Consider the following 25602-nt stretch of genomic DNA (forward strand, 5'->3'; position numbering starts at 1 on the left):
CACGAGAACTATGTGACGAATGCACAAGCCTCAGTAGCCGATTCGATCAACTGGAAGAAAGGGTATCGATGATGGAAGATCAAATGAATGAAATGAAGTGAGAAGAGAAGTTTAGAGAAAAAAGAATAAAAAGAAATGAACAAAGCCTCCAAGAAATATGGGACTATGTGAAAAGACCAAATCTACATCTGATTGGTGTACCTGAAAGCGACGGGGAGAATGGAACCAAGTTGGAAAACACTCTTCAGAATATTATCCAGGAGAACTTCCCCAACCTAGCAAGGCAGGCCAACATTCAAATTCAGGAAACACAGAGAATGCCACAAAGATACTCCTCAAGAAGAGCAACTCCAAGACACATAATTGTCAGATTCACCAAAGTTGAAATGAACGAAAAAATGTTAAGGGCAGCCAGAGAGAAAGGTCAGGTTACCCACAAAGGGAAGCCCATCAGACTAACAGCAGATCTCTCGGCAGAAACTCTACAAGCCAGAAGAGAGTAGGGGTCAATATTCAACATTCTTAAAGAAAAGAATTTTCAACCCAGAATGTCATATCCAGCCAAACTAAGCTTCATGAGTGAAGGAGAAATGAAATACTTTACAGACAAGCAAATGCTGAGAGATTTTGTCACCACCAGGCCTGCCCTAAAAGAGCTCCTGAAGGAAGTACTAAACATGGAAAGGAACAAGCGGTACCAGCCACTGCAAAAACATGTCAAATTGTAAAGACCATCGAGGCTCGGAAGAAACTGCATCAACTAACGAGCAAAATAACCAGCTAATGTCATAATGACACCATCAAATTCACACATAACAATATTAACCTTAAATGTAAATGGGCTAAATGCTCCAATTAAAAGACACAGACTGGCAAATTGGATAAAGAGTCAAGACCCATCAGTGTGCTGTATTCAGGAAACCCATCTCACATGCAGAGACACACATAGGCTCAAAATAAAGGGATGGAGGAAGATCTACCAAGCAAATGGAAAACAAAAAAAGGCAGGGGTTGTGATCCTAGTCTCTGATAAAACAGACTTTAAACCAACAAAGATCAAAAGAGACAAAGAAGGCCATTACATCATGATTTTTACACATTATGGGATTTAATTTGCTAAAATTTTGTTAAGGATTTTTGCTTCAAGACTCATAAGGGACTTTAATCTGTAATTTCATCTCTTGTGCTATTTATGTCTGGTTTTGATATCAGAACCTTGTAAAATGAGTTCCGAAACGTTCTGTCCTTGTCTTGTTTCTGAAAATATTTGTATAGGACTGCTACCAACTCTTCCATAATGTCTTGAGTTATGATTGAGTTAGCAAATGAAACCATCTGTGCCTTTAAGTTTCATCATTATGATAGGACTTACTACAAATTCAGTTTCTTAATAGGCTTTCTATTTTCTCTTGTAAGTTTTATTTATAAATTTTCAAAAATTTATACATTTTATCTAAGTTGTCAAATTTATTTACATAAAGTTCACAATGTTTCCTTATTGTTTTAAGATTGGTAAGATTAGTCGTGTCCTCTCTTTTATTGCTGATATTGGTATGTGATATTTTTATCTCTCATTTTCTTCGTTACTCTTATTGAATGTTTATCAATTTTGTCATTTTTTTCAAAACACTAACTGTGGCTTTATTTTATGTATTGTTTATCTGTCTTCTATTTTACTGATTTCTGCTTTTATCTTTATTATTTGTTCCTTCTACTTATGTTCAGTTTACCATTTACTTTCTGTTTACTTTTTTGCTTCTTAAAGTTAAATATTAAATCATTAATTTTGACCTTTCTTCCTTAATATAGACAAAGATCTCTGAAAAATACCTTCTAAGCCGTGCTTTATAAGCATCCCAGAAACTTAAACACATTGTGTTTTTATTATTATTCAGCTCAAAATACTTCTTTATTTCTCTTGCAACTTCTTTAATCCAGTGTGTGTTATATAATATCCGAATATTTGAGGCTTTCTGCTATATTTTACTGATGTCTAATTCAATTTCTTTGCAGGCAGTGGACACACTCTGAAATCATTCAATAAAATGTACTGAGATTTATTTCATGGGCCAATATGTGATTTATTATTTCAGGTGTAATTTTGAGTTTTTGGATGTAAGGCCTGTAATGTGCATTAGATACAGTTGACTGAGAAGATAGTTTAGATATTATATTTTCTTACTGATTTTTGTCTACTTATCTTGAGAGGTTTTTAAAATCTCTGTACATAAATGTGGATTTGACTATCTTTTTATTTCTGTCCATTTTACTTCATGGATTTGACTCTTTGTTATTAGTTGCATATATATTTACAATTGTTATGCCTTACTGGTGAATGGCTGCTTTTATCATTGTGTATACTTAAAGTCTGCTTCACCTGATATTAATATAGCTCCTCCACCTTCCTTATGTTTACTCTTTATATGGTGTAGCTTTCCTGCCTGTTTATTTCTAACCTACCTCTGCCTTTATATTAAAAATACACGTTTTACATGGCACATTAGGGTTTTGTTTCTTTGTTTTTAAATTTTTTTATTTTTAATTTTTGTTGGTACATAGTAGGTGTGTATATTTATGGGGTACATGAGATGTTTTGATACAGGCATGCAATGTGAAGTAAGTACATCGTGGACAATGAGGTATCCATCCACAAATCCTCAAGCATTTATCCTTTGTGTTACAAACAATCTAATTACACTCTTTCAGTCATTTTTAAATGTACAATTAAATTATCATTGACTATAATCACCCTATTCTGCCATCAAACAGTATGTCTTACTCATTCTTTCTATTTTTTTGTACCCATTAACCATCCCCGTCTCACCTTCATTCCTCACCACCCTTCTCAGCCTCTGGTAACCATCCTTCTACTCTCTATTTCCATTAGTTCAATTGTTTTGATTTTTAGATCCCACAAATAAGTAAGAACATGTGATGTTTATCTTTCTGTGCCTGGCTTATTTCACTTAATCATCTCCAGTTCCATCCATGTTGTTGCAAATGACAGGATTTCATTCTTCTTTATGGCTGAATCAGACTCCATTGTGTATATGTACCACATTTTCTTTATCCATTCATCTGTTGATGGACATTTACGTTGCTTCCATATCTTAGCTATTGTGAATAGTGCTACAATCTACATTTTCTTTATCCATTATCTGTTGATAGACCCTTAGATTACTTCCAAATCTTAGCTATTGTAAACAGTGCTGCAACAAACATGAGAGTGCAGATATCTCTTCGATATACTGATTTCTGTTCTTTTGGGTATATATAGCCAGCGGTGGGATTGCTGGATCATATAGTAGCTCTATTTTTAGCTTTTTGAGGAATCTCCAAACTGTTCTCCATAGTGGTTGTACTAATTTACATTCCCATCAAGAGAGTATAAGCGTTCTCTTTTCTCCACATTCTCTCCAGCATTTGTTATTGCCTGTATTTTGGATATAAGCCATTTTAACTGAGGTGAGATGATGTTTCATTGTAGTTTTTGATTCACATTTCTCTGATGATCAATGATGTTGAGCACTTTTCATATGCCTGTTTGCTGTTTGTATGTCTTCTTTTGAGAAATATCTATTCAAATCTTTTGCCCATTTATGGATTCAATTATTAGACTTTTTCCTGTAGAGTTGTTTGAGCTCTTTATATATCTGGTTAATTAATTCCTTGTCAGATGGACAGTTTGCAAATATTTTCTCTGATCCTCTGGGTTGTCTCTTCATTTTGTTGGTTATTTCCTTTGCTGTTCAGAAGCTTTTTAACTCCTGGTGAACCAATTCATTTATTTGTGCTTTGGTTGCCTATGGTTGTGAGATATTGTTCAAGAAATTTTTGGTCAGACCAATGTCCTGGAGATTTCCCCCAATGTTTTCTTATAGTAGTTTCATAGTCTGAGGTCTTAGATTTAAGTCCTTAATCTAGTTTGATTTGATTTTTTACATATGGCAAGAGATAGGAGTCTACTTTCTTTCTTCTGCATGTGAATATCTAGTTTTCCCAGCATCTATTGAAGAGACTTTATTTTACCCCAGCGTATATTTTTGGCACCTTTTTTTTTTTGGTCCAGTCTGAAAATCTCTGTCATTTGATGGGTATTAGTTTATTTACTTTTAATGTAATTACTGATATGGTTGAATTCCTCTCTTGCTCCTAACATACCTTCTTTTTGGTTTATCAACATTTTTTAATACTCAGTTTTTACTTTCTCTAGTAGTTTCCTAACTATACCTCTTTTATTGTATTTTAATTGGTTTCTCTATGGCTAACGGTATGCATCCTTAACATACCAGAATTTATTTAGAATTAATATTGTACCTTTTAAAACTTCAACATATAACAAAATACTTTTGACTTTAACCTTTCTACTTTCCACTTCCCAATATACACTTTCCACTTCACAAATATAATGACCTTGCAACGTATAAATCCAATACTCGTCTCCTAATTCTTTGTGCAAATGCTATCGTAGCTTTTATTTCTATATACATATAAATTTCTGCTTCTAATATTATTTTTGCTTTAAACATAAATTACATTTTAAGTACTTTTTGAAAAGAAAATAAGCCTAGTCTTTTGTATTTACTCATTTATTTGCCATTTCTGGTGTATTTCATTCCTTCCTGCAGATCCAAATTTTCTTGGGGCATAACTTCCCTTTGGCCTCATGATTTCCCTTTAGAATTTCTGGCCGTGGCATTTGCTGGTGGAAACTTTACTCAGGTTTTATTCTGAAAATGTCTTTATTTTACCCTTATTTCTGAAGAAAATTCTCACTGGATATTGAATTCTCTATTGCTAGTATTTTCTTTCAGAGCTTTCATATCTCACATCATTGTTTTTTGGCCTGCATTTTTTAAAAATGTAATAAATTTATCTTTTTTTCCCTACAGGTAATGTGGGGGTTTTTTTTTTCCTCTGTCTGCTTTCAAGATTTTTTTTTTTTCATTTTTGTTTTTTAGAAGTTTGACTATTATAGGCATAACTATAGATCTCTTTACATTTATTCTTAAGTAAGTTGTAATTTCATCAAATTTGGAATATTTTCAGCCACTATTTCTTCAAATACATATTTTTCTGTCTCATTCACACTCTCTTTTTCTCAGGGACTCAAATAAATGTATTTTACACCATTGATATTGTTCAACAGACCCCTGAAGTACTATTAATTTTTCTTTAATCTTTTTAACCTCATATTTACATTGAATAAATTCTATTGATTGATTTTCAATGTTCCTGACTCTTTTTTTTTTTTTTTGCTGCCATCTTCACTGTTCTGGTCCCATCTAATAAAATTTATTTGTATTTCAATTACTAGATTTTTTATTTATAGAATCTCCATTTTTTTTGTGGTTTCCATTTTTCTGTGGAAACTCCCTATGTGTTCACTCATTAAGATCAGATTTTTCTTTAATTTTTGACCATATTTATAAAAGCAGCTTTAAAGTCTTTTTCTATTAAGTCCATTTTTTTTGGCCATCTTGGATTTGTTATCTATTTTCTTTTTCTTTTTTTTTTTCTTGACTGTGGAGCACTGCTTCTTTGTATGACTAAGGAGTTATGTATTGAACACTGAATATTGGCAACCATGTATCTTAAAGATTCTGGATTTTGTTAGTCTTCTCCAAAGAATGTAGATTCTTATTTTAACAAGGAATTCATTTGTTTTTAACTCATGTAGAGTTTGGTATAATTGTAAGCCTCGGATGGTCCTGCCTGGTTGTATGTACAAGCCCAACCCTTACTCATAAACCAGCAGAGGACCTCCACATACACCTCGAGGACCACTCTCTGCAATCTCCTTATTTTTCCGATGCCATATTTCACAGATTCTAGCTATTTCAGCAGCCCTACCCTCTGAATTCTGCCTCCTTAGTTCAGTTAGACTGTTAAGCTATGCTGTGACCCCTGTTCTCTGTGCAGCAATTGGGAAATTGTTCATAACAGAGATTCAGGGAAGTGATGGAACTAACCTTGTGAGTTGTCTTTCTCTAGGGGTCACAGTCCTCTCTTGCCTGAGTTCCATTGCCCAAAAACAGTTGACTCACATATCTTGTCTAATTTTATAGGTGTTTATTATGGTAGGGCTAATTTGGTGCCAGTTTTTTCATTCATGTCTAGAAGTGAAGTTCCACTACTTCTGTCTTTTTTCCCCCTCATGGCACTTATTACCCTCTCACATATTAGATAATTTACTTATGTATCAGACATTAATAGATTATTATCTGCTTCTTCTCACCACCTTACCAGAATATAAGCTTCATATGAATAAAGGTATTTGTCTGTTTTGTTCACTAGTGTATCTCAGGCACCTAGAACAGTGCCTGGCACGTAGCTGGTGCTTAATCAGTATATTATCTCAGTCATTTTACAAATAGGAGATGGTTCAAAGAGTGCATCTATGTATATTTTTTAACTTTCACATTAATAAGTGGTAAAACTTGCTTTTGCATTTGTTCTCAAACTTCTGACTCAAAAGCCTATGTTCTTCCCACAGTAGCCTTCTTCTTTTTCTAGTTTCTAAAGTAAGACAGAGAAGAGGAAATATTAAGGAATAAAAAAACTAAGGCAAAATGCACAACCATGTCTCCATGAGCTTCCTAAGAAGAGGCTAATTATAGGTTTATTTACTAATTAAATACAATTTACATTCTAGGTGGAAAGCTCTGTACACAATGAGTAAGACTTACTCCTGGGTTAGGATATTAGTGAATGTGATTTTGGAATTGTAGTTTTATAATGTTATTTATTTGTGTTTTACTTTTTAAAAACTAAATATGATTTTTGAATGAGAAACTGAAGTCTAGTCATGGCCTAGTCTAGTCATCTATTAACTGTGAAACTTTGGGTACATAGTAACCTTTATAGACCTGTTATTTTCCCCAAAAATTGTTCTAGCAATACGTGCTTATTCCACTACTTCTTTTTAATGCAGATGAAACAAGAAAAGGAATTCCAAATGCTTTGAAAATTATAAACTCCAATGTATTAAATATTATTTGAGCTGTTTAAAATTTAAAGTTGGTAAACCTTTATAAGTAGTATGTTAAAGATTACAAATAAAATGATATGTAAATAGCAGCAGTATTGAAGGAAATGTATTTATTTTGTGCTAAATTGAACTTTGCAGCAGGCCCTAATAAACTTAAACCAGAAAAGAAAAATTTCTTTTACTTATTTGCTTGAAAAGAATGTTGTAAGACAAATTTACCTCAAATTTCTTCAAAACTTTCAATTAAACTTTTTGTGGGTATAATTAGGGAACCTTTTACCAATATAAAAATATAAGACATAGAAATAGAGTAAAAATGAAAAGCTATTTCAGGGTACAATTTCAGAAAAGGATTTAAGAGTTTGGATCACGTTTCCACTTCAGAGCTCCTTCAACGGATTGAGGGGAAATGGTGTAGTTTTGTTTTCAGTTACAAATCAGCATGATATACATAATGTAAAAATTATGTGATATTAAACACCTTTTAGTTGCCCGAGGAGAAATGCTTCTTTCTTTCACATATAAATTCAACCTTGGCCAGGCGTGGTGGCTCAAGCCTGTAGTCCCAGCACCTTGGGAAGTCGAGGCAGGTGGATCACTTGAGGTCAGGAGTTCGAGACCAGCCTGGCCAACATGGCGAAACCCTGTCACTGCTAAAAATTCAAAAAATTACCCGGGGGTGGTGGCACGTGCCTGTAGTTCCAGCTACTTGGGAGGCTGAGGCAGGATAATCACTTGAACCCAGGAGGCAGAGGTTACAGTGAGCCAAGATTGTACCACTACACTCCAGCCTGGGCAACAGAGCAAAACTCCATCTCAATAAAAATAAAAATGAAAATAAAAGCAAATTCATCCTTAATAATTTTCTTTGTTGATACAAATACTTGTTCTGTTTGATTTAGAAAGTCTTGCATAATTCGGTTGTATTTCTCTTCTTTTACCTTGGGAATGCAATGAGGAACTGGTTATATATATACTTTGTAAAGAAAATGTGGTATCTTAGACTAAAACTACATTAGCAAATAGTAGTTGGTAAGTTAACACCAACTAATCCCGTCCAGAAAGAACCAACCACATAATTCTGGGTTTAGTATAGCATTTCTCTCGGCTTCTGAGATCACATTTTAAGGTGTTAAAATTGAATCTTCTCTTTGGGATGTTGAGGTGAGAATTGTTTTTTAAGAGAAAAAAATAGAGGAAGAATGGGCAAAGGAAATTAACAAGTAAAATCTAAATAGCTTGACCAAAATAAAATTCTTTTGAAAGGAATAAAAATTAATACTTTCAACCTAGTACAATAACTGAGAACTAGATAAATCTATGGACTAAGAGGTCTTTGTAGATACCGCATGTACTAGGATGAATAAAAGAGATTGGAATTAGCAAATAGATTATGTGTCAGTAAATATATGCTTTTAAATTACTTGAAGGCACACAAAAGAGTTTGTTTAAAATAACTTGAAGATCTTAGACATTCCCTCTCAAATATTATTTACCCACAGCCTCGCTTTGTTTCAGAAAGCCGTATTCCATTCTTTTGCTAGAATGCAAAAGTACACCCATCATCTTTGTCCCTGGTCCTTTAAGGTTAAGTAGAACAGCGACAAGTAATATTCCTCTAGTGGAGTCTAAATTAGGAGTAACACCTTCTCTTATAAGGATAAAATGAGCACTGAGACCTCAAGATTTTAAAAAGCCATCATAAGGGGTACTAAAAAGGGTTACAATCACTATATTGCATTGCATGTGGTGATTTTGGTTTGGAATATAGTAGTATATCAGTAGCAGATACTGCTTACTCTAAATCAACATTCCTTTTTCTTACTTACTAAAGAATCTCAATTTTCTACAGGTATCCACCTATGCCTCATGTTACTTGGAGAGAGGTGACCCTATCCTTGCCTTAGGGGAAAATATTAGTTGGGACGAACCAGTTATGATAGGTAGTCTCATCCTCACCCCCCATCCTGCACCACTGACCAGTTTAATGTTTCCCATGCCCAACATGTGAATATGAGAAGCAGGTTTTTTTGCTTTTTGGAAAGGTTTCCTTCTTTTTAAGACAAAGGTGTTAGAAGTAATGGCATCTTCGTGCTTCCATGTGGATGTAACGTGAGCTGCGGTAGCTGTCTTGCAACCCTGGGGAGAGCCAACTTTATCAGTTTATTAGGGCTGCCATAACAACATACCATGGACTGTGTGGCTTAAATAACAGAAATTTATTTGCTCACAGTTCTCAAGGCTGGAAGTCTGAGATCAAACTGTTGGCAGGGTTGCTTTCTCCTGAGGGCTCTCACCTTGAGTCTTCTCAGTGGGTTCTCACATGGTCTTTTCCTGGTGCACGTGTGCACCTGTTGTCTCTTCTTGGGTGTCCAAATTTCCTCTTTTTATAAGGATACCAGTAAGATTGAAGTAAAACCCATTGTAATGACCTCCTTTCAACTTCATCATCTCTTTAAAGGCTCTATCTCTGAATAGTTATAGTCTGAGGTACTAGAGGTTAGGGCTTCAACATATGAATTTTGGGGAGAGGCAATTCAGCTTATAACACCACCCATAGGACAAATGAGCTCGCTGACAATGGTAGAAAATATCAGTGGAAAGAACCTGGGTCCTGGATATGAGATAATATGTATCCTTATACTGTGTAAGCAAGTTGAATATGCATTTTCTCTTACTTGAAATTGAAGACACCTACCTTATATCTAAGAACCATGGAACAAACAAAAAACCATCAATGTCATTCCTCTTCCTAGACTGCAGAGTTTCACCAGTTAGTCTGTAATATTGAAAGAGCATCTGGAAGTTCTTCCAGTTGGAGAAATAGCGGCATGTGTTGAAGAACCTTCTGAAATGGCAGGAAATCTTCCTCTTGTAGCACTCCCCAGGAAAGATTTGGTACTCTTTGAACCCAAAGACAATGCTTCAAGTTTTTCAAGCTGCAAAAAGACTCAAGATAGTTACATACAGATTTAAAGTGTGCCAATGGAAAAAATGTTGTATTTGAGAAATATTTAGTTTCTTTTATGTGCACTTTCCCCATGACAATGCATGAAATGTGAATATTCATATTTAGACAGCATCTTAATGGTTAGATAGCTAGCAACCAGGCTCTGAATACTACAAGTAAAAAAAGTTCTACAGAAAGCTATTTCTTATAAATATTTTATTAAATGGCTAATGAAAAATAAATAGTCTGCATTTATCTAGTTATTGCACAAAACATTTTCATGCACATTATTTTAGTGAATCAGTACACCAGGGTGGGATTTTTGTGGACTTATTTTGCATACCAAGAACTTACATTAAATTGTCCATTCAAATGAATAGTAAGAGTAGGAGCCAGGAACCACAGGCAGATTGTCTGTCTCTAATAGGTAGAAATTCCAATTTGCAAAACAAATACATAAACAACAAAACAAAATATAATGCAACCATAAGCATGTTTTTAAAGATTCTTTTATCAAATGACAGACATTTTTACCAACTGGGAAAAATTAATATGGAAAAATGTTATTTGGCTTTAAAAGAAATGGAAGGTATAAAAGTAGAATCATGAAATTTCTAAAGTAAAAAATGTCTGGATTTGGGCAAGATGGCCCACTAGATGCAGCCAGGTAGAACTGCTGCCACTGAGGGACTGGGATGACTGGCACACTCCTAAAAGATCTTCAGAGGGAAGGCACTGACAGTGAATGGAGGGAAAACACAGAAACTGGGCTGAAGGGGAAGAAGCTGGGAACCACTTATGGGGCTTCTGCACACCAGGACTCATTCTTGGCCCCCAATTACTCCGGGGGAATGGGTGAGTTGAACTGGCAGCAAACAACTTGCACTAGCCATGAGCCTCTGGAATCCCGGCAAGAAGAAACCCCTCTCAACCACTAGGGACACTTGAGTTGGCAGGGAGAGCTGCTTAGAGAAGTGGTAGGGGCAGCAGGCCAGCTGATGAAGAGCCTATAGGGCTTGCTGTAGGAGCATCTGTAGTAGAGTAGGGCCACCCATCCCCTCAGGCTCAACTTGCTCCCGTAGGAGACTTTAGCCCTAGGGGAACTGTTGGAACAAAACTCTGCAGTTTTGTCTTGCCCTTCAGATGGGGTGGTGTGACCTGAGCACCCCTTGTTCCACTGGTGTCTTCTGGGTTCCCAGCCTGGCTGCACCTGTTTGCATTGCAGCCTCTGGTGCCCTGGGGGCCTGCATCATAGCTTCTGCACTGGTAGATCATTCCTGAACAGTGGACAGCTTCAGTAGGGCAGCCCTCACTGCCATACACCAGCCCGCCCACTCCCCCTTCCCACTGCAGCTTCCCCAGGGTCCATGGCCACCCCACATTGCTTTGCCGGCATGTGTGGTGGAGGGACACTTTGCCTTCTCTGCCCTACCAGGGCGCATGTATGTGTGGACCCTGCCAGCAGGAGTGCACTCTGCCTTCCCTCACGCACCATACTGCCATTGAAGTTGGAGCCTTGGCAGGCACAGAGCCCACTAGCCCCACCCCCGCACCAACACTGGGAGTGAAACTAGGCACACAGAACAATAGACCCTCCCTTGCCCTGAGTGGCCACAGAGGGTACACAAAGACCTGTGCCCGCCAGTGCTCCTCCCCTGTGCCAACACCACCAACAATGCAACCATGCATACAGTCACCAACAGGATGCCCCCTGCCCACACCAATAATACTGCCTCTGCCACTGCTGTGAGCACCTGCATGAAGGCAGGCACCCCAACACCCACTAGCACCCTGCAATAGCTGATGGGTGTGCACCCCACCACATTGCCACTGTTGCTGGCACATATGAATGAGAATGGATCCCACTGCCATCACCCTATGAAATGCTTTGTCTGGCAGCATGTATCAGAATGCAATCAAGAGTGGCCCAAAAGCACTTAGGCACCCCCGCCCCATGCAGTGGGTTCCTAACCTCAAGGAACCAGAGAACAAAGTTGGGGCCTGTTACGAGTCCTCCAGAGATAAAACACACAGTCCAGGAGTTGGGAGATGACTGTTGGTCCCCTAAAATCTTCCAAAAATGAATCCAGTAGACTGGACCCATCTTATACCACAATCAAACCCTCAATGCCATCAAATAGGATAAAAGAAAAAAATCTAGAGGACAGCAACTTCAAAGACTGAAGGAACACCAGTCCAGAAAGATGAGAAAGAACCAGCACAAGAACCCTAACAACTCAAAGAGCTAGAGTGCCTTCTTTCCTCCAAACAACCATGCTGCCTCTCCAGCAAGTGTTCTGAACTGTGCTGAGATGGCCAAGATGACAGAAATAGAATTAAGAATATGGATAGGAACAAGATAATTAAGATGCAGGAGTACATTAAAACCAAATCCAAGGAAGCTAAAATCACAATGAAACAATACAGAAGCTGACAAGCAAAATAGCCATTATTAAAAAGGACTTAAACAACCTGATAGAGTGGAAAAATGCACTACAAGAATTTCATAATGCGATCACAAGTATTAATAGCAGAACAGACCAAGCTGATGAAGAATCTCAGAGCATGAAGACTGGCTTTCTAAAAATAAGACAATCATGCAAGAATACAGAAAAAAGAATAAAGACATAAACAAAACTGCCAAGAAATATGGCATTATGTAGAGGCCAAATCTATGACTCATTGGTGTCCCCGAAAGAGATAGGGAGAAGGGAATCAAATTGGAAAACACATTTCAAGATTTCATTCATGAGAACTTCCCCAACCTAGCTAAAGAGGCCAACATTCAAATTCAGGAAATGCAGAGAACTCCAGTAAGTTACTTCACAAGAAAATCTTCATAAGTATCAGATTCTCCAAGGTCAAAATGAAAGAAAAATGTTAAAGGCAGGTTGAGAGAAAGGTCAGGTCAGCTACAAAGGGAAGTCCATCAGACCAACAGTGGATTTTTTAGGAGAGACCCAACAAGACAGAAGAGATTGGAGGCCAATATTCAACATTAAAAAAAAAAAAAAAGAAATTCCAACCAAGAATTTCCTATCCAGCCAAACTAAGCTTCATAAGCAAAGGAGAAATAAGATCCCTTTTCAGACAAGCAAATACTGAGGGAATTCGTTAATACCAGACCTGCCTTACAAGAGCTTCCAAAGGAAGCATTAAATTTGCAAGACTAATCAGCCACTACAAAAACACACTTAAGTACACAGACCAATGACACTGTAAAGCAACCATACAAACAAGTCTGCATAATAACCAGCAAATATCACGATGACAGGATCAAATCCACACATATCCATACTAACTGTGAATGTAAATGGGCTGAATGCCCCAATTAAAAGGCACAGAGTGGCAAGCTGGATAAAAACGCAAGACCCAATGATATGCTGTCTCTAAGAGACCCATCTCACATGCAGTGACACCCATAGACTCAAAATAAAGGGATGGAAAAAGTCTACCAAGTAAATGATAAATAGTAAAAAGCAGAGGCTAGAATTCTAATTTCAGACAAAACAGACTTTAAACAAAGATAAAAAAAAGACAAAGACATTACATAATGGTAAAGGTTCGTTTAAACAAGAAGACCTAACTATCCTAAATATATATTCCCCTAACAGAAGAGCACCCAGATTCATAAAGCAAGTTCTTAGATACCTACAAAGAGACTTAGACCACACAATATTAGTGGAAGTCTTCAACACCACATTGACAGTATTCAACAGATACATTGAGACAGAAAATTAACAAAGATATTCAGGACCTAAACTCAGCACTGGATCAAATGGGCCTGAGAGACATCCACAAAACTCTCCACTCAAAAACAAAAGAATATGCATTCTTCTTATCACCACATGGCACATACTCCAAAATTAATCACATAATGAGACATAAATCACTCCTCAGCAAATGCAAAAGAACTGAAATCATAACAACTACTCTCTTGGACCATGGTGCAATCAAATTAGAAATCAATACTAAGAAATTTGCTCAAAAGCATATAATTACATGGAAACTGAATAACCTGCTCCTGAATGACTTCTGGGTAAATAATGCAATTAAGGCAGAAATCAAAAAGTTCTTTGGAACTAATGAGAACAAATATACAACACATCAAAATCTCTGGACACAGTTAAGGAAGTGTTAAGAGGGAAATTTATAGCACTAAAAGCTCACATCAAAAAGTTAGAAAGATCTCAACTAAACAACCTAATATCACAATGAAAAAAACTAGAAAACCTAGAGCAAGCCAATCCCAAATATAGCAGAAGACAAGAAATAACCAAAATCAGGTATGGAGACATGAAAAACCATTCAAAAGATCAAAAAATCCAGTAGGTGGTTTTTAAAAAATATTAATAAAATAGATCACTAGCTAGACTAATAAAAAAGAAACAAGAGAAGATCCAAACAAACACAATCAGAAACAACAAAGGGAATATTAACACTGACCCAACAGAAATACAAATAACCATCAGAGAATATTATGAACACCTCTATGCACACAAACTAGAAAATCCAGAAAAAATTAATAAAATTCCTGGATATATATACCCTTCCAAGAGTGAACCAAGAAGAAGCTGAATCCCTGAATGGACCAATAATGAGCTCTGAAATTTAATCAGTAATAAGTAGCATATCAATCCAAAAATCCCAGGACCAGATAGATTCACAGCTGAATACTAGCAGATGTACAAAGAAAAGCTGGCACCATTCCCAGGGAAACTATTCCAAAAATTGAGGAGGTGGACTCCTCTCTAGCTCATTCTATGAGGCTACAATCATCCTGATACCAAAACCTTGCAGAGACACAACAAAGAGAAAACTTCAGGCCAATATCCTTGATGAATATTAATGCAAAAATCTTCAAGAAAATACTTGCAAACTAAATCTGGCTGCACATCAAAAACAATATCAACTAAAATCAAGTAGGCTTTATCTCTGGGATAAGGTTTAGTCAACTTATGTGAATCAATAAATGTGATTCATCACATAAACAGAACTAAAGACAAAAACCATGTGATCATCTCAATAGATGCAGAAAAGGCTTTCGATAAAATTCAACACTGCTTCGTGTTTAAAGCTCTTAATAATAAGAGAGCCATCTATGGCAAACCCACAGCCAACATCATACTGAATGGCCAATAGCTGGAAGCATTCCCCTTGAAAACCGGCACTAGGGAAAGATGCTTTCTGTCGCTATTCCTATTCAACCTAGTATTGAAAGTCCTGGCCACAGCAATCAGGCAAGAGAAAGAAACAAAGGGCATCCAAATAGGAAGACAAGCAGTCAAAATATTCCTGTTCACAGATGACATAATTCTATATGTAGAAAACCCCATAGCCTTGGCCCAAACTCTCCTTAAGCTCATAAACAATTTCAGTGAAGTCTCAGGATACAAAATGAACATGTACAAATCACTAGTATGCCTATATACCAACCACCATTATGCCGAGGGCCAAATCTGGAATGCAGTCCCATTCACAGTTGCCACGAAAAGAAAAAAAAAATCTATGACTATAGCTAACCAGGGAGGTGAAAGAGCTCTACAATGAGAACTAGAAAACATGGCTCAAAGAAATCAGAGATGACACAAACAAATGGAAAAACATTCCATGCTTATGTATAGAAAGAATTAATATCATTAAAATGGTCATGCTACCCAAAGCAATTTATAGATTCAATGCTATTCCCATCAAACTACCAAGGACATTCTTCACAGAACTAATGAAAACTATTTTAAAAGTCATATGGAACTGAAAAAAAGTCCAAATAACTAAGGCAATCCAAAAAAAAAAAAAAAAGCTGGGGGCATCACGTTACCAGACTTCAAACTATGCTACAGGGCTACAGTAACCAAAACAGCATAGTACTGGTACAAAAATAGATAAAGCAATGGAACAGAATAGAGGGCCCAGAAATAAGGCCATATGCCTAAAACCATCTGACATTTGACAAAGCTGACAAAAACAAGCAACGGGGAAAGGACCCTCTATTCAATAATTGGTACTGGGATAACTGACTAGCTTTATGTAGAAGATTAAAACTGGATCTCTTCTTTACACCATATACAAAAATCAACTCATAATGGATCAAAGACTTAAATGTAAAACCCAAAGCTATAAAAACCCTGGATGACAACCTAGGCAATACCATGTGACATAGGAATAGGCTAAGATTTAATGACTAAGACACCAAAAACAATTGCAAGAAAAGCAAAACTTGACAAATGGGATCTAATTAAAGAGCTTCTGCACAGCAAAAGAAACTATCAATGGAGTGAACAGACAACCCACATATTGGGAGAAAATTTTTGCAAACTATGCATCTTACTAAGGTCTAATATCCAGCATCTATAAGGAACTAAAACAAATTACAAGAGAAAAACAAACCCATCAAAAAGTGGGCGAAGGACATGACCAAATATTTTTCAAAAGAAGACATATGTGTAGCCATTGGGCATATGAACAAAAGCTCAACATCACTTATCATTAGAAAAATACAAGTCAGAACCACAATGAGATACCATCTCACACCAGTTAGAATGACGATCATTAAAAAGTGAGGAAACAACAGGTGCTGGAGAGGATGTGGAGAAATAGGAACACTTTTACACTGTTGGTGGGACTGTAAACTAGTTCAACCATTGTGGAAGTCAGTGTGGCGATTCCTCAGGGATCTAGAACTAGAAATACCATCTGACCCAGCCATCCCATTACTGGGTATATACCCAAAGGATTATAAATCATGCTGCTATAAAGACACATGCACACGTATGTTTATTGCAGCACTATTCACAATAGCAAAGACTTGGAGCCAACCCAAATGTCCAACAATGATAGACTGGATTAAGAAAATGTGGCACGTATACACCATGGAATACTATGCAGCCATAAAAAATGATGAGTTCATGTCTTTTGTAGGGACGTGGATGAAGCTGGAAACCATCATTCTCAGCAAACTATCGCAAGGACAAAAAACCAAACATCGCATGTTCTCACTCATAGGTGGGAATTGAACAAAGAGAACACATGGACACAGGAAGGGGAACATCACACACTGGGGCCTGTTGTGGGGTCGGGAGAGGTGGGAGGGATAGCATCAGGAGATATACCTAATGTAAATGTTGAGTAATGGGTGCAGCACACCAACATGGCACATGTATACATATGTAACAAACCTGCACGTTGTGCACATGTACCCTAAAACTTAAAGTATAATAAAAAAAAGCCTTAGTTTATCAACAAATTTAATCACTTTTATTTCTAGTGATTTGGGGAAATCCTTTATTATTAAACATACGTATTTTATTATAAATAAACATTTATGCTTATCAAAAAAAGTCAAAAAACAATATGTGTTGCAGAGAAAAAGGAATGCTTATACACTGTTGGTGGAAGTGTAAATTAGATCAATCATTGCAGAAAACAGTGTGATAATTCCCCAAAGACCTAAAAACAAAACTATCCTTCAACCCAGCAATCCCATTACTAGGTATATACCCAAAAGAATGTAAATTGTGCTGTCATAAAGACACATACAGGCATAAAGACACATACAGGCATATGTTCATTGCAGCACTGTTCACAATAGCAAAGACAAGGAATCAACTTAAATGCCCATTAATGGTAGACTGGATAGAGAAAATATGGTACATATATACCATAGAATACTATGTGGCCATAAAAAGAATGAGATCATGTCCTTTGCAGAAACGTGGAGAAAGCTGGAGGCCACTATCCATAGCAAGTTAACTCAGGAGTAGAAAACTGACAGTGCATATTCTCACTTACAAGTAAGAGCTGAATAATGAAAACAGATGGACACATAGTGGGGAACAACAAACATGGGGCCTACAGGAGGGTAGAGGGTAGAAGGAAGGACAGGATAAGGCAAAATAACTAATAAGTACTAGGTTTAATACCTGGATTACTAAATAATCTGTATGACAAACCCCCATAACACAAGTTTATCTATATAACAAATCTACACATATACTCCTGAACTTAAAATAATTTAAGTTAAAAAGAAAAAATTTGAACTGAAAAATTCTCTGGGTGTGATACATCAAGGAACATTTTAATATTTTTTTGAAAACTAATAATATAGAGATATCTTAATAACAGAAAGAGATAAAAGACATTATAGACAGGGGAGCTAAAATAAGAATGATTACTGAACTGAATACAAGCTAGAAGGCTATAAAATGACATATTTCATGTAACAAAAGAAAAATGGGCCAGGTGCAGTGGCTCATGCCTGTAATCTCAGCACTTTGGGAGGGAGACTGAGGTGGGCGGATCACTTGAGGTCAGGATTTCAAGACCAGCCTGGCCAACGTGGTGAAACCCTGTCTCTACTAAAAATACAAAAATTAGCCAGGCGTGGTGGTACTTGCCTGTAGTCCTAGCTACTTGGGAGACTGAGGCACAAGAATCACCTGAACTTGGGAGGTGGAAGTTGCAACGGCCAAGATGGAGCCACTGCACTCCAGCCTGGGCGACAAAGTGAGACTCCGTCTGAAAAAGAAAAGAAAAATGGAAAAGTCACCATTGCCAAACAATAATCAACAAGAAGCGATTAGATCTGTGACCGAAGATCTTATTAGAATTGTGATCAAAGAGTAAAACTCAATCATTAGAATTTTATTTTGTTCCCCTTCACAGGTACTATGTAGGAGGTACAAAACAACCAGACATCCGTAAACTAAAATTTTATTTTTCTGTTCTCAACTAACTGTGCAACTGTCTTACTGTCAAATCTCTAAAATAGGTAGTCAAACTAAATCTTAGACTCTTCTAAGATTCTTTGAAATTGTGATGAGGAGTAGAAGAAAAAAATATCAAAATTAATGCCTCTTTATAAAGCATCCAAAAATGTTTTCTAATTGCATATTTGATGCAAATGTACCCAAAGAATTTATCGTATTATCTAGACAAATTATATTCAGGCATATATATGTATGTGTGTATATATGTGTGTGTATATATACATATAGATATACATATAGATAGATACATATAGATATAGTTGCAACTTCCACCTCCCAAGTTCAGGTGATTCTTGTGCCTCGGTCTCCCAAGTAGCTAGGACTACAGGCACGCACCACCACGCCTGGCTAATTTTTGTATTTTTAGTAGAGACAGGGTTTCACCATGTTGGCCAGGCTGGTCTTGAAATCCTGACCTCAAGTGATCCGCCCACCTCAGCCTCCCTCCCAAAGTGCTGAGATTAGAGGCATGAGCCACTGCACCTGGCCCGTTTTTCTTTTGTTATATGAAATATGTCATTTTAACATTTGAAATGTAATTCATGACATTGGAACTGTTTTTGTATTGAATTAGATGTAAAATAAATTGATACAGATTCCATTTTAGGAAAAAGTTACCACATAGTTAAACTGTAATAATTTCCATTGATGGAAATTAATGCCACTGAATTATGTAAAACTGTAAAAAATATAGGCATGTTACTTTTGTTTTATTTAAGAACATATTTCCATACCAATGAGTAAATAATAATTTTATGTTTCTTTGTGGTAATCAGAAAAAAATGCACACTACTCTTTTATGCTGATTTAATTACCATATTTACATATTTTCTGCCTTTTGATTGGTTCATACATCTGTTCTTAATGTTTCTATGAAAATTATATTAAAACCACAACATCAAGGTTTTGATGAGTAGCTCAGAAGCAACCCAAATACAAAACAAACATTAGAACATAATGCTTTTCATGGCTAGTGATGGAGTGGGGCCATTTATCATAGAGCCAAAAAAAACAAAAATTAGAGATACATCAGCCTCCATGTTTGAGATTTTTAAAAATAGCTAAATGCTTCCAAATGTACAAATTTACCCAAAGCTACTTTAATTTTACTCTGTTTCTATACTAGGAATAAAAGTTTCCAAGGATGGAGTAATACTTTCTTATGAAAATTCCAAATCATCGTACTAAATATCAGGTCAAAAATCCTGTTTAAACGATATGAGGTGGTAGTGATTTTCTTGCATGTGAGCAACATGAAAATATAAAGACAAATCTTAAGAACTATTCAATGAACACATCATAAACAGTGTGTTCAAAATGGAGAAAATATATTTGACTATCTTTTGAATTTAGGTTGATTCAGATAGTAGCCTATCAAGAAAGAATGAACCAGTTTAAGAACCATGGAATAAGGGAATTAAGTAAGATGTAAATTGGAAATTATAGCACTGATTGCTTAATGCTGGAATAATCAGGAATACAAATTTATCCTGTGTCTTCTTGAGTGGTTCAAGTGCTTCTCCCAGATGGAACACTGAAGTGCCATCCTTTAGCTTCGCATCACTAATATGTGGAGATTCAAGTAGCCAGGTACAATAGACTCAAATACCATTATTCTGTTATTCTAAGATACATAATCTAAATACAGAACAACGAAGCAAATGAAATCTCATTACAACTTTCAATTATAAGATTCTTGGTCATTGTTTGATTTTGTTTTGTTTTATTTCGATGCTGAGACAAAATTATAACTAATATAAGCACCAAGTCAACAGGAAACTGAGTATTCACTGGGAATGGCTACCACTCCCTAGTCACCTTTCTACCATCACCATTCCAAAATAAGTTAAATCAAGAAAGAAAACATAAAAGGGAAAAAGGATTTATTGTTTATCAGTTATTATTCCCTATCTTTTCCTGTTTAATACAAATGGTATTAGACACCTGGAAATTTTTTAAAAAATACATAAAGAAGGATATGATTTTATGAATTGGTTCTACCACTTTGGAGAGCAATTTGGCTCAATGACAAATGTCTCCAAAACATTATATTGAGAGAAAACAATTGACAGTATATTAAAGCTTATTATTGGGTACATACCAACATAAGAATAAAACATGCATGTAAACAATAAACATGAAATCAGAATGGTGTTTATGTTGGGGAGGAAAAGAGGAGTAGAATATCCAGAGAGAGAAAAACACAGAAATATTTTATTATACTTATAATGATTAATATTTTAATAGCAAGTGTTAGGAGTGTTTATTACAGTACTATTTTACATTTTGGCATTTCTGAAATATTCCATAATAAGAAAGTTTGAAGAAAGCAAGACTATTTAGCTTGAAGCTAGAAGAGTGATTTCGTTTTTATGTGAAGCATGAGAACTAGCTGTTTTCTGCCTCCATAAATAGAATTGGAAATTTAGGCTAACTACAAGGTTTACTTTCCCAGTTTAGTGAGTTCTTAAATATTGCCATAGGTTGCAAAGAAAATTTATGTGGCTTTCTGTGAACATCTTGATGATGAGGCTGGATTCTTATCTTTCTTAAGGAGCTTGGGTGGCCCTGGTTTAAAGTGGACGACATCGCCCCTCTGCTCCTCTCTGACTTTTTAGTTCTTACTGCAAGATTACAATCGTTTAAGATGAGGAAGCAGAAGAGGGAGGAAAAAACATGTATGAGTATAAATATCAGAGATTAAAGCCCCCAAATGAGGCCAGATAATAAACATCAGAGAAATGGTCTCTTTCATTTTTGTCCTTCATTGTAGCACATTTCTAAGCCAACTAGATTTATCTTCAATTTTCATTTCATTCAATGTTTTGAATCATTTTTTTTTTATTATAGAGGCAGTCTCCTGGAAAAAGACCTTAAAAATATCCTCAAATATTCAGCCAAATGACAGAGTCAGTTGGAAAGAGCGCAGTCATTCACTTTTCCATTTCTATGTCCAGTTGAGATTGTTGCAGGAAATGCCCGTGTTCATTGTCTCTTTTACTGAGACAAGATTTAACCTCACAAAACATCTGGAAATATCAGACCTTTTACTTTCTGGTATTTCTGGATGAGGGACCACATGCACAGACTCTATTATGTAAGTACTGTATAGGAAGAGCAAGCATTTTTTCAATACCGTTTATCAATTGTTAATGCTTAAATTTCTGTTTTGGTGTGACATTTCTGAAATTCAGCCTCTTCTGTTACATGTTTAGAAATCAATGTGCATGTTTATATGGACAGGATGGAGTTTGTTTTACTTCTTACCCCCTGAATATTTGCTCACTAGGTCTGCTAGGGGACCTGCCAGTTAGAGGAAATGGCCATCATGAAACTAAGGCTTTTTGCATTAATTCATTATGCAGTATAGACATATTTCCCAGAAAATCAATTTTGCCAACCAGGAAATAATGCAAGCGCCATGACTGCCAGGATTTTTGTCTGTTGTGTGTGTGGCTTTTTTGTTCCCACTAGATATAAACAAAAATAGTTCTGACTTCTCAGTAATAAATGTTTAACCTAAATGGTAAGGGATGAGGTCATTTTTTAATGTTAGTGGAAGTTGGAAAATCCAGAAGTGCCTATCATATAATCTCAGTTATTTCTACAATAGTACAAACTTTGCCATTTTCTTGTGTCTTGTACACACACACACACCCACACACATATCTGCTAAGGAGAAAAATAACATATAGCATGAACCAGGTTATTCAGTAACAATCTGGAAAATTTCTAACTTCCTTATGCTAGGTCTTCCCAAATATTAGCTGTCTATGTATTTATTCCTGATACTATTCTGTTTCAATATGTTCTCAATGGGTCTGGCTTAATCCACTGTGTATATGCAGTACAGTTAAATGGTAGAGATATTTTAAGGCTTTTTCTAAATTTCTTTCCCAAACAGTAAGACTTCGGGTTCATAACTGAGCTTCATTCCTCTCTGTCTCCAGCATGATAACAGTACGATGATACTCAAAACCACACAAAGAAGAATCCAAGAGAAGAACCAGAGAGAAACAACACAAGCATGAGATCCCAGTTGACTAGGGCGGTGGCAGTAATGTGGATTGGACTCTGGAAGGTCTGAGTCTTAATTCTGCATTTGTCAGAAGTCTGTTGATGAACTGGGAAGTTACTTAGCTCAAGGAGTTTACTCTTCTTCTGTATAAAGTTTGGGAATAAACAATCTGAGGTTCTTATAAGTTCTCAAATTCTGTGAGCCTATTTCTACTCCACTTTTATGAAAAAAATAGAAATTATCCATGCAAAATATTGCCCTTTTTAAAGACGCTTTTTCTTACTTTTTTTAAATCAGCTGTCCTTCAGGTTTTTAAAAAATCTGTCAAAATTATTTGTAGTTTTAGTAAAAAATAAAACTTTAACTTCCAGATTTTAAGAAATTCTTATTTTTAGAATCCCAAATCAAAATTTCCTGAGATTCTTTAGTTTATTTCTTTTCTTATTTATTATTAAATCATTTTTTACAAGATGCAAGTATTCTACAGCCTGTTCTTTTAAATTTGTATGTGTAATTGTTTAGCATGTTCAGCTTATTAACGGCTAGGAATGAGGCTGTCATTCATTTTGATCAATAAAACAAGTATCTTTACTTTGGAGGAATAATGTATCCAAAACAATCAACAAGGGGGCACTTGTCAACCTTTTAGCTTTGGTTAAAAGAAAAAAAGTAGACTCATAACACATGAGTCTTGACCACAGTGATCTTTCCCCTGAGCTGCAAGAATTGTGAGGCATATTTTGTGAAAGCAACTCATATGCTCTCCTCCAGTGGTTGCCGTCTACACTTCAATGTCCTAGTCCTCCAGCACACTGAGATGCACCCCTACTCTCGTGTTCATCTGGAAAAATTGTTATTATAAAAACAAAATGGACTACGAAAAATAGCCTCTTTGAACACAAATTGATTTGGAGTAGACCTTATATAGTTATGAGCCAATTTTTCTTCCACAGAAAAACACAATTCCCTTTAAAATATAAACAATTGGTGGATTTTATAATAATTTTAAATCCAAAACCAAGTAATACCTTTGTACATGTATATATACATATGTTATTTACACATGTATATAGTATGTATATGTTATTTACACATGTATATAGTATGTATATGTTATTTACACATGTATATAGTATGTATATATTATTTACATGTTATTTACACACACACAAAGAGAGAGAGATTTTAAGAAATGAAGGAATGGTTCATAAAATTGCCGGGGCTGGCAAGACCAAAATCTGCAGGACAGGCTGCAGGCTGAAGACCTAGGAAAGTGTTACTGCTGCAGCTCCATTCCAAATGCAGTCTGAAGGCAGAATCCCCATTTCATTAGGGGACTTCAGTATTTTTCTTCTATCATCAAGTGATTAGATGAGGCCCTCGTACATTAGGGTGGGTAATCTGCTTTACTGTGCTCTATTGACGTAAATGGTAACTTGATCTAAGAAATACCTTCACAGAAACATTTAAACTCTTGTTTGACCAAATATCTGAGTACTGTGAGTTGACACATAAAATTAACCATCACCGTGCTCAAGCTAAATAACATTATTCTTTGCTAATTAAAAAAATAAACTGGCCAGGCACAGTGACTCATGCCTGCAATCCCAGCACTTCAGGAGGCCGAGGCAGGCAGATCACTTGAGGTCAGGAGTTTGAGACTAGCTAGGCCAACATGGTGAAACCTCGTATCTACTAAAAATACAAAAATTACCCAGGCATGGTGCATGCCTGTAATCCCAGATACTTGGGAGGCTGAGGCAGGACTCCAGCCTAGTCAACAGAGTGAGATTCTGTCTCAAAGAAAAAAAAAAAAAAGAAAGAAAAGAAAGAAACTAACACATCCAGCAAATGTCAGAGTAGTACAGAATCTATGGGTGGTTTAGGAAATAGTTACCAGAATGAAACTTTTCTCCTCCACACATTAAGCTTTTTGCTCTAGCACACTCTATAAACATTTGTAATTCTGAAATGTTTTTCATGAATTCTGAAACAAGAATTCTGAAGGAGCATATGTCTTCTGGAATAATTTTTCCACACTGGAAATACTGATTTACTTATGCTATACATGAGGAAGTTCCTAGAAATGCACTTTTAACTGAAAGTGTTCAAGGGCTGAGGGAGAGATGGGCTTTTTACATTGTATATTCCTTGATTCTAACTCAATTAATTTAAAATGCAGCAGGTTTAGTGTGTTAATAAAAGGGATCTCAGGTGCTATGGGAATAGAGTAAAATGATAGCCAGCCTGTGAGGGAGGGAACAGGGGAAGGAGGCTGTCCAGGGACCTGCACATCTGAGCTGAGAAATTGTAAATAACATGGTGGTTATTAAAGTGGCTCATGAGTTAGGTCAGCTAGGCTCAGATCCATGCTCTGGCACTAAAAAATTGTGTCATCTTCAGAAATTTATTTAATTTTTCTAGTACTCTGTCTTCTCATCTATAAACATACAGTTTCCAAAGTGTAGAAGGATTAAATATGAAAAGTATACATAACACACCTCACGCCTTGTAGTCAGTGGCAAATAGTGATTAATATTATTAATTATTATTATTATTGTCACTAGGTAGAAGATGAGGGACTAAAATGAACATGTGCTAGTTACATTGATTTGTTTCCAGTGTCTACATGGGATTGGATATAGATGTCAGAAGACATAATCAAATCGTAAAAGAAGAAGAAAAAAAGAGGAAATGATGATTTTCTGAAATCATTGTACATTTTAATGTGTTTAAAATGTAGGACAGGTGGTGGAGCCAAGATGGCCGAATAGGAACAGCCCCAGACTACAGCTCTCAGCGTGAGCGACGCAGAAGATGGGTGATTTCTGCATTTCCATCCGAGGTACTGGGTTCATCTCACTAGGGAGTGACAAAC

The 25602-nt window shown here is 36.1% G+C and overlaps 1 long non-coding RNA gene across 1 annotated transcript in view; it reads left to right on the top strand.

The window, feature by feature from the left end:
* Positions 1–25602, top strand: part of LOC134735611 (uncharacterized) — a 149216-nt gene that overhangs the window by 115031 nt on the left and 8583 nt on the right. Inside the window, exons 4-5 of the long non-coding RNA XR_010118879.1 lie at positions 22657–22787; positions 25468–25569. This is a non-coding gene — a long non-coding RNA (uncharacterized lncRNA). The remainder of the gene's footprint in view (positions 1–22656; positions 22788–25467; positions 25570–25602) is intronic.

This window comes from Symphalangus syndactylus, chromosome 2, assembly GCF_028878055.3.
Source record: "Symphalangus syndactylus isolate Jambi chromosome 2, NHGRI_mSymSyn1-v2.1_pri, whole genome shotgun sequence".
In the NCBI taxonomy this organism is placed as follows: Eukaryota; Metazoa; Chordata; class Mammalia; order Primates; family Hylobatidae; genus Symphalangus; species Symphalangus syndactylus.